The sequence below is a fragment of the Diadema antillarum genome, unplaced genomic scaffold, assembly GCF_040938485.1.
Source record: "Diadema antillarum isolate AM-2024a unplaced genomic scaffold, OU_Dant_1.0 seq00001832_RagTag, whole genome shotgun sequence".
Classification (NCBI taxonomy): Eukaryota; Metazoa; Echinodermata; class Echinoidea; order Diadematoida; family Diadematidae; genus Diadema; species Diadema antillarum.
In genome coordinates this window covers 73,496-84,737 of record NW_027272505.1, presented here as the reverse complement: position 1 = coordinate 84,737, position 11,242 = coordinate 73,496, and the positions used below count along the sequence as shown (strand labels likewise).

Sequence of the window (11,242 nt, the reverse complement as noted above, 5' to 3'; positions counted from 1 at the left end):
TTCATCGTGAAGTGGTCATGTTTTCATAATGTAGTCAGATGCTTTTTCATTTATAAAAGCTGCAAACTGTGCTGAAGAATGCACTAATGTCTGTTTGTGACAAGCTGGGCTGGTATGTTCATTCAGTGTCAGTTAATCCTTAATTCTTGACTAAGTGTACAATGACCAAGGGGACCCCCCCCCCCACCCCCAATCCCCCCCCCCCCTTGTACCTGTGTGCCTATGTCTGCATAGCCATGGAACTTCTTTCTATCCCATTGTTTCAGTTTTCTTGATTGGCATCTCAGCCAACATGAGTGCACATTGGAGTTCATCTCCTGACTGTTTGGCATCTGTTGCATTTGTCTCAAGTGTGCGAAATACTTCTTCCGGAAGCCTGGCTTGCCATCAACTGTACTTTACCATTTCCTTAGTAACGGATGGGTGCGGTAGCTGAAGGTCAAATGTCTTGCGGACATGGCAGGTACGAAAAGCTGTGATGTGCCACATTATAGGAAGATCCGATTAAAAGATGCAATGGAATGACTGTTTCTTGTCAAAACGGTTTGTTCTCTCTTCGTTTCGATCTCATCTGATCCAACTTTGCTCAATATTCAAAGAGACAATTATTTTTGGAGTGTTAATTCAATGTGCTGACTAGTAAGGTGGAATCTCAGAGATAACTCTGTGAGTTGACAACACATCCCTTGACAGACTTTGGTAATTATAGGCATTGTATAAATTTACCTCCCACTAAGAACCTAAAATATGAGCGGAATTATTACAACAGTGTATTTAGTATTAAAAATGCATTTGGCAAGAAAGCGTTATTGTATTCCTTTGTATTCTTCTCGCAGAACTGCATAATCCACCACTTGGTTTGCTAGTTAACATAGCATAGGTACTTTAATACAAAAGTTGCATTTTTTCTTTTTTTTTATAACAAGAGGACAAATACTTGATTGAAAGACTAGTAGACACACTTTAATAACTTTGCACAATACAACAAGCAGAATTGGTTTGGCACAAACATAAAGCACTTTGTCAATGCCCACCACCACCTGCTAATAATAAATCAACTGAATGATTTTTTATGCGCTTTTTTCGTGCTACATATTCTACAAGAGTGAAATAACTCCTCTTCGTGACGTACATAAGGAGTGTCAAATGAAAGGCCTCTAAGCATACCGTGTGGCGGAAGTCGGCGTAATACGACAAGGCTTTCATGAATTGTTTGTCATGTAGTACATCATACAGCTTCTCATGTGGGAGGCTTCCTGGTTTCAGCCATGTTGTGTCCCTCTCTTCTTCAAGCTTGTCATGTTTGCACTTCTGTGGCCTGTCATCTGTAGTGAATGGCCACTCATGCTCATTTACGATGTGATGAAGCAGGCCATTCAGGTTACCAGCAAGTTTGGCTGCATCATTCTCACATGTCTTGGCAGAGTACCAGAAGTGATTGGGTATCTTGGGAATCCACGGCTGGAGCTCTTCGCATCCCTTTTGCTGTGATGCATGACTAATCTTCTTCAGGAGATTCTTGTAGCCATGCCATATGTCCCATTGATGACGGATCGGCTCATATTTCTTTGATTTCATCAACATGGCTGCGATCTGGAGATGAGAATCTGTTACAATACTGGTCACATTTACAATGTACCTTGCTCCTCACAAAATCCAGTCCTCACTTGAAGCCAATGCGTTCCATGTTGGGGGATTTTCCACCTGCCTCCTGTACAAGCACTGTTGTGGTGTGGAGGATCTGTTTCTGTTCTTCATCACAGAAGGTGTATGTCATCATGCTAGCGCTGTATCCCGGCGAGTCGGCACGACCATCTCCTGACAGAACAACATCAAGCCCACGGTACCTCTCAAACAGTTCATCTTGTTTCCTGCCATAGTATTCATTGATTGCAGGCGCCACATAAACCTTCTGGATATTCGTGAAATGAGTCCTTGACAAAAAGTACAAATTGTGGCTGCTATTTTCTGGAAACTATTTCCAGGTGCTATGATGGATGATGCTACATGGAGGTTTCTTGGCTGTGAGCTCCAAGAACTCCCATTTTGATTTTCACATTCCCACATAATTAGAAGAGCTGTCCCTTTTTGAACACTTCACTAAAGTATTTTTGACTTGCATTTTTTGCGCTTTTCTCCAGGAACGCTTTTCAACAACTTCATCAGTCGATCCACATATGCAATGCACTTTGATGTGCTCTCTAGCCTCTTTCTTGTAGTCTTCAGAGGTGTCCTCTTCACCGGTGAAATCCTCTTCAACATCCTCTTCAGCTCCCAGATCCAGATCAAAGACTTACAGTATACAATACGTCCAGTCCATCCGGAAAGTGACTCTCCGAACTGTGAATAAAACACATAAATGTGGGAGGGGACTTTTTGTTATTTTCAGAGTAGAATTATGGGTTCTGGTGCATATCTAAGAGGGGATTTTCACTATTTCTGTGCTTAAATAATTGGTACTTTAGCCATGTTGTAATCAGCCAGTTGTAATCAACTGTACACATGCTTCTAAAATAAACATACATTGTAGTACAGTAAAGCTAATTACATGTAATTGATTCCAGTGCTGACACCTATCAGTATGTGAATTAGTATACTGTATAATGATTCACATACTGAATTACTCATATTTCTCATACTTGTCGTACTTCTCATTCACATACTGATATTTCTGTACAGCAATATCATGTATGTAAATACCTATGTTCGTCTGGGCTTTTTAGACTTGTTTTGGACATTTACTGACTTCCTCTTGAGAGCAGCTTTTTTGGCTGTCATTGCTCTAAGCTTGGTTGCTCTTGAATGGACTGTCTCGTTTCTTTGTCCAGTTTTTGTCGTCCCTGGTGTTGCAGCTGTCTTTTCCTTTGAGACTTTGGCAAGTCTTGCCCTTGAGGTCTGCTGGTGGTAACAGAGAGGTTTATCTACAGGGGAGTAGAGGGCATCAGGCCTATGCAACAGTTCCAAGCTCGACTTGCCAGTTGATTTTAGGTGATACCTAATTGTCTGGACAGCACTGAAAGTGCTAATTTCTAGCCTATTTGTTTTGGCACTGATGTAGTTATTCATTTGGCTGAAATGCTGCTCCACAACTGGGGAAGTTATAATTGACAAGCATGCTTTGACAACTTTCCCTAAAGTCGGATGCCTGTCCAATACACAAGCCCACCAGTGGTCTAAACGAACTGGTACCTCACCAGCATATGGAGATGGCAATGTTTGGTCATTACAGATTCCAATCACCTCCTGCGAGTATGAATCAGTGTCTTCATCACTTTCTATGAGGGTTGGAAAATGACGAACCAACTTTTGGAAAGTTTTCACAGTTACAGAGTGTCCTGCACATATAGCAATAGGATCAAGGGCAGCCATCCTTTGTAGCACGATGTTTGTCACTGGAAGTTTACTGACCAAATACTTGGCTGTATCAATGTAGGCTGACTGTAGCTTTGGAAGAAATACAGACACTACTCTCTGCTTGGCAAGTAACTTCCTCACTTTAGAACCAACAAATATGTCTTTGACATCAGCAGATTCTTTTTGTCATCAAAGTCTATTGTCTTGATATCCTTTGGAGAGATGTTATTGAGTTTTTCCTGTTTCACAAAGCAAGCGAGGAAATGTGTCAGCAAACTCATATGTTCCTCGTGAGCTCTGTGTATCATAGGAGCTCGTTGTTCAAATATGAGTATGAATGATTTCAGCAAGGGCAGCACTGTCAGATACATATTAATATGCATCAAGGTGTTGTTCCTGGTCAGAAAGAGACGTTCAACTACTAGTATTCGTTGTTTTCTGTTTTTGCCATCTTCAGTTAGCTTTTTAGCTTTACAGGTCTTAACAATGTGTGCAATCTTAAGAAGTCCACTCTAAGAAACACCTTCCAAGATCTCATTCACAATTGGTTGAGAAACGTCTTTCTCATTTTTAGGCATCCATGATGAGTACAGTACAGTTAGTGCATCAAGCATCCTCATTTGGTTCCAGCACATCAAGAACAGATAGCCATCTATGGGGGACTCTCTGCTTTAATAGGCATGTGGTACGCGCATTGAAGAACTTCACATAGTTCTTGAAGGTATTCCCGTAGATCGGTGGAGAATTTGAAGTCTGTGTGAATATCATCCATAAGCTTTTCTACTACACCATCGAAATGACCACAAAATCTCCTGGATGAATTGTGTATGTGGTAGCAAATGTCTCCGTCAATATCTAACAAATGATTGGCATGGTCTTGACGTAATAAAGTCTCAAATCCTCCTTTTTTTCCCTCTCATATAATTTGCAGAGTCACACAAAACTGACATTAGGTTTGACATGGGAATGTTGTCCTTCTCCAACAGCTTTGTAATGGCATTGGTTACAGTCTTGGAATTTGCAACAGTGAGGCTCAATGAATTGTAGTGTTAAATTACAGTTTCTTTTCTTTCATGTGAAAAATAAGCTACCATAATACTGAGAACCTTCTTGTTATTGTTACTTGTTCCTTCATCCAAATTGAGTGAAAAACAATTGGTCTGCATCTGATGAACAAGGTGCTTCTGGGCGACAGCACCAAAGCCATGGACCATCTTGTATATTGCTGATGTCCTCTCCATTTGCATACCATCAAGTGCCTTTTTGTCCTGTGCCATTTCCTTTGAATAGGCAATAAGATCCCGTGCGTCACTGAGTTTATAGTTATGTTCAGCCATGAAGGCTAAGGTTCGCCCTTCAGCATGGGATATTCTATCTCTGATGTGCACATAAGGTCTTGGGGTCTCACTTTCACTGAAAAGAAAAGAAAAAAACAAAATAAATCAAGAAGTCACTGGTCAAGCACCAACCATAAGAATGCACACTAAATATACAATTTAATTTCAGATAACAAAGCTGATTACCACAATACTTTGGAAAAATAGCAAAATACATTGGCAGCCAAGTTGTTGTTGTTGTTCATTTTCCATCTGTGAAGATGGCTGGATAGCCCATATTCAGCTACACTAGTTTATTTGTTACTTCCTCAACTAGTGCACTAGGAAGGTTTTTCCTGATGTGCTTATGCAGGTAAATGTCATTGGTGTCTAAGTGGTTGACAGTATCATCTACCTGCAGCTTGGCAAGTCTCTTCGAAATGACGTCCTGGAGTTTCTCTGGTTTCATGAAACAGCACAGAAATTTTTGAAGCAAGTCACACTGCTCGTCATTCAAGAGATGAATCATGCTTGCATCCCTCTGATTGCACTACCATATTGGCGATGTGGTCGCTCAGTGATGAGTACCATACCAGGTATGGAAGGGCGGTTGTTGTCGCTCTCTCTGTGAGTCTCCTGTAGACAGAGGACATCACATTGGAGATTGCTGCAGGGTTCTGCTAAGATCTGTTTTGCTTGGCTGTTGACAAACCTTCAATGTTTGCTGAGACGACTGTCAGGGCAGGCCCTAGGAAGGGTCTACTCTGACTTCTTCTATCATGTCCATTCTTAGCCATAATGGCGATGTTGATTCTTGTGCGTGGTGGTGGTAGAATTGGCATTACCCAGGGCCGCGACGTGGACGCTTCTACCGTCACTGCCCTAATACTAATCCAAATAGAAGCAAAATGATTATCAAACAACTATCACAAGAGTATTTCTGTCATTTCTAATTTTATTTCTCAACTGCCTCACAAGATTAGAACATTCTATAACAAAATCCACCATACCACCTTTACAATAGATGATGATTCTACATCACTTCAAGAATTGCTATTGATTCACCTACCCATTTCCATCTCACAACTATTGCTATTTTTCATCACAATAACTTCTAAATATACACATATATTTAGATATTAACGATGGCCCTTCCCTTTTGCATTCCTTCCCAAATAGCACAGAACATGATATATTCCACCAGAATGACAAGACTATTGTAAAGCTATAACATTTCTGTGATATTTGAAGGTTGTTAGCCGTTAAAATTCAAATAATGCACCAAACGCTCACCGTAACGTATTCTGTGTACTAGGCACAGCTGCATACATTAATCCTCCTGTGGTCGTAATATGATACTTACACTGTATACTTCGAACAACAGATATACATGTTAAAGCTGTCAGAAAAGAAGAATTCACTAGCTTCTCTTACTTTGTTATCAATGGCAAATAACAACACACCACTTACATGAACTACATGTACAACTAAGTGCATCACACAGGTTTGTAAAACTAAACTAGTATATAGATTTGTAATCTTTGCGAAGTTCGCAAAAATTATTCAAATCTTAACAGTCAATTTATCTAAACAAATAAAGACCCTCTTGAGTTCAAAACTTACAGGAGGTTTCCAAATAGTGTTTTTTTCACTACCTAAGTGTTCTCACCAATTTTTCAAAAATTTGCATGCAAAAGGGATTGGCTGTCTTTTAGCTTCATAAAAATATAAATTTCTGCAAAAGTATTCCTTGTAATCACTAACATAGATAAAATGTATCTGAGAATAAGGATATTTATACTTGGATACCGCAAAATGACCAAAAAAGGCCAAACAAAGATGCACTATTAAACACATACTGTACATGTAGTTTTTTTGCTACCTCATACGTGTACATTGTGCATAATATGATGATTTTCTAAACGTTCGGTAAGCCGCCCAAAGCATTAAACAAACTCCGCATGCGTGCATGTGGAGGAAACACTTACAGGCACCGCAACACGTTGTAACATGGGCAATGAACATAAACATGAACACCAAAATATGAATTAACTACAACCCTGTACAATGATCATTATTACCTCTACAACATCCCCAGACACACTCAGCCTTCTTTTTGATGGTGACCCCTTGGCCTCCGCCACTGACACCACATCAGGCCTTATGTATTTTCCAACTGCTTCCTCATTCACGGTGAAGTTGCTCACCTTCAAAATCACTATATTGCTATTGTCTCCTTCACATTCTTAAACTTATCTCTTACTGCTCTTTTGGAGACGTTGCTGTTTTGTCTTTGGAGGTTCTGTGTGATTTCCCCCCATGCTCGCTCCCTTTCTTTTGAGCGTTCTTTATGCTGATACGGGTTCACAAGCTCCGCTTCCCTACATAGCATCAGAATCATGTCGTCTGTCCACGATACTGGACTGTAGAATTAAAAGGAATAAGGCCACTTAAATTACAAATTGTCAGGAAAAATTGAATTACCACACATGTATGAATAATCAACAACATGAAAATCCTGAATAAAATCAATCAAATGAGTTTTTCTTTTAGTCTTGGTATGGTCAGACATATATATAATAGGTAGCGGTATTACCAGGGTCCAGCTGTCTGCATACATGTACACTTGCAAAATCACCTAGGCATTCATCTTCATGGGGGATGGATGACATTGTTAAGTCGATGGGGAGACTTGTCTCCCTCCCTAACATCATCATATTAGGGGTTTCCCCTGTTGCGTCTTTGGGTGAACTTCCGTAAGTGCTGGTGGCATAGGATGGGAGAACTTCATCCCAGTCCTTGTCACTGCAGCTTTCCCCAATTAACATTGTCAACAACATGCAGTAGCGTGCGGTTGAATCGTTCAGTTATCCTGTTGGGCTTGGAGTTGTAGGCTGTCGTTCTTGTTTTTTTTTTTATCCCTAGTAGTTGACACATCTCTGCAAATAACTGCGATTCAAAGTTGGTCCCTTGATCAGAGTGCAGCTCGTGATGAACCCCAATGCAAATTTCTTGGCCACCATCTCAGCCCACGCATCAGGTCTGGCATAGGCTTTCATCCAATTAGTGCAATAGTCTCCTACCACCATAACCAGCGGATTTTCCTGACTGCTTTTTGGTAGCAGCCCTAGCAAATCAATTTGCTACTCGCTCCTTGGGTGCTCCAAACCAGTACTGTTGGAGAATTAAGTGCAAATCTCTTCTTTTATGGAAGATTTTCTGCGCTCAAACAGTTCATACTTCCTGATACACCCACACACATCAGCTGTAATTCCCGACCAGTACAACCTAGCCTTTCTTATAGCTAGCGTCTTCCTCAGCCCCAAATGTCCACCCATTGAACCAGCATGCAACTCAGCTAAGGCTTCATTCTGCAGTTTCACAGGCAAAACCACTTGTCTCCGCAGAGACTTGCCATCATCTGCCTCCCAACCCTACCTGGTACACAAAACGCTGTTGTGCATCTACAACTGTTACCACTGGGACCAACACGTCTTAGCTGACTTAGGCGTGTGCGAAATTTCAGTCCACTTTGGTTGCATCCTGTTGTTTTCTTTGGCTTCAAGCCTTCAGCCATTCCTGAGTGATGTCTTCTACGTGAGCCTTTTTCACGTCTTGCCACAATAGAGAGGGCTTGGTTGCAATGCCCCTGACCATCTTCTCACCTTCTTCACTTGGTGATCTCAGACTCTCAGTGTCTCTAGCATGCTCCACCATATCCTCTTGGCTGCATTGTTTGCGTCGTTGGCGAGACAGCCCACCTGCATTCCCATGCTTCTTCCCAGGCCTGCATCGTATTTCAATCTTGTTCTCCCCAATCTGTTCCAGCCATTCAGCCATTTGGGCCTCTTGATTCTTCAAATTGAACAGCTATCCCAGGGATGCGTGATCTCTCCAGGTGATAACCTTCCGTCCATACAAGTATGTTCGATATTGCCTGAGTGAGGCTGCCACTTATACCAGTTCCCTCCTGGTAGTGCAGTGATTTCTTTCCAGTTAGCAATGACCTTCCAAGCACTGGCTCCAAATAACATTTGGTATACTAGTAACTTCCAGTACATTTTAACTCCGTTTATAAAGCGAGCTAGAGCAGACAAAACATATCTTTGAGACCAACTGAAATGCATAAATTATCGGTCAACGTATGTACCACATAAGTTAACAGAATGCACAGAGTAAGAAGGAAGGCAGAAAAGAAAAGGAAGAACAGAAGATGGGGAATGGAAAAGGACGTAAGAAGGTGAAAAAAGACAGAAGGACTGAAAGGAAGAAGGAACGCATAATTCTCAGCACAAATCTCGTCATCAGTGCCATCAAACATAAATGAACCGCAGATACATATTTACTTCATAAAAAGCTCTTCATAAAGCAATGACAAAAGAATACATATGAAATGGCAAGATCAAACTCGACAAGAACATAATGGCAAGATCGACCTCAGCGAGAAACACAAAAAGGGTATGTACACAAGATCATGTATTACTGTTGGAGTATAAAATTACTTCATTAGTAAAAGAACTGTCATGTAGAACAAAGTGAAACCAAAACTGCCATTAAACCTCAATCATGCGATCCATCGACATCGACAAAATTAAGGGCGATGGACCTGACGACCTATGTACACATTTCACAAGAGCTGAGATAATCTTGGCAAATAAAGAGATACCTGGCGACAGAGAATGAGAATAGCGAAAGTATAGAAGGAGAGCGAGCAGGAGGAAAGAGGAAGAGTGCCTTAAAGAAGATTAAAAGCAGCATGAGAAGGAGTGAGAAAACCAGGGCAGCACAAGAAAAGCTTCACAAACAATACAAACAGCCGGCTGTACATTATACAATGTACATCGTAAACAGAGCAGGTAAAAGTTAAATCTGTGACAACGTAAACCTGTAACATTCAACGCCAGACTTATGAGGTACACTTGTAACAAAACATCGAATTGAGGAACTTCATGCGGATAAATGGAAGAGCATGAATTGGAGCAGCTATACAATTATCAAACACATAATTTATGTGTGATACACAGACTCTCGCCTATTTAAATGAAGAACTGAAGCATTCTACTTCCGTAATGCTTACATGTATTTCACTGTTTCACAAAGGAAAGCATAATTAAGAATACACCTCTAAGTGGAAGGAAAGTGTTATTTTATGCTTGGAAAGCGAAGGCGAGAGACATGAAATATATGTATAAAAAAACCAGCAGAGAAACTGAGATAATAGAACTTATTTGTCAAACAGCATGAGGTACAGAAAACACTCATACAAGGTCTTGTAACTCCATGAAAATAATCCACAACGCTCGGTTAAAGGCACAGTGTTGTAAATCCATAAAAGCAATCCACAACGCTCGTTTAAAGGCAATGGAAAAAAAAAACCAACGGTATCGAGCATGACAGTTGTAAATCCATGAAAACAAACTCGTGGTTAAAGGCACATAAAAACAAAATTAAACAGTATCTACAGTTCTCCATTTGCAAACTGAATTCATTGTCCCTGGAGATATTATATCATAATACGCAAGAATCATAGTTCACAATCCTGGTTCCTCGCATTGATTAAGTCCACCAGGTAGTTAATTCCCCTGGTGAAGTTCAGCTGCTAGTTGGAAGCGTAGACGAGACTGTTTGCATCGAGATGAGATACGTTTGCCGTCATGTCCTCCACCTTACTCCTCAGGTTGGCTATTTCCGTACGAAGGGCAGCGAATTCCACGTCCATTGTCTTGTCCATTGCAGCTAACGTATGGAGAATGGAGTTAACTGAAGTGGGTTGAGCCAAGGTCGTGCGCGCCACGGGCCTTGCCGGTAGCGGGGTCGGCTGGAATAGCGTGCTGGTAGCATCAGATCCCCTTCTGGTTGTCACTGCGTCGGCAGATGCACCTTCCTCGTCAGAAACAGGATCAAAATCATTGTTCTCGTCCACAATTGGGGTATTTGGGGACGGAAGGGATAGAGGATCCATGATTGAGAAGAGGAGTCGCTGAAGATTATAGAATTACAGAGGAAGAATAAGAGAATTATAGCCAGGAAACAACAGCTCTGCAATGCTTTAGAAAATATATAGCTAGGTAGTTCAACCGTAAAATACAGTGTCACGGTTGAGTCCAAATCAGGCTTTTATACTGAAGCGAAGAAAACAAAAGGGTGACGGATTAATTAGGCACCGCCGAGGGTTGAATAGCCAAATCGCCTCGCAGGTTGTGGTGTCCGAGAAGACCTGTGTGGGGGCATTAAGTCCCGAGGCCTAGTCTGCGTTGCAGCCTGCTTCTTGTCACAAAGTGCAGAGTCAGTTTTCATCTTTATACTTGACAGCTTTGTCGGGAATGTGTTCACTGGTGAAGGGTTTGAAACGATCGTGATGAAGCACCTGCGGTTTCCTTTTTTGAGCAGCTGTGATTTCAAAGATCAAGTCGATGAACTTTCTCGTTATTATGCAAGGGCCTATCCAATTCGCAGCTTTTAACTTTGGCAACAGCCCCTTTCATTTAGTTGAGTCTAGATAGTAGACTAGGTCTCCAACTTTGTAATTGTTCACTGATAGCTTAGAGTCATGGTGCGGTTTCTGCCTGGAA

At 41.2% G+C, this 11,242-nt stretch overlaps 2 pseudogenes; both read right to left on the bottom strand.

Annotated features, from left to right (window-relative positions):
* Positions 1-1,023: 1,023 nt before the first annotated feature.
* Positions 1,024-2,778, bottom strand: LOC139712632 (uncharacterized; annotated as a pseudogene).
* A 4-nt stretch (positions 2,779-2,782) lies between these two features.
* On the bottom strand, positions 2,783-4,631 carry LOC139712631 (uncharacterized; annotated as a pseudogene).
* Positions 4,632-11,242: the final 6,611 nt, after the last annotated feature.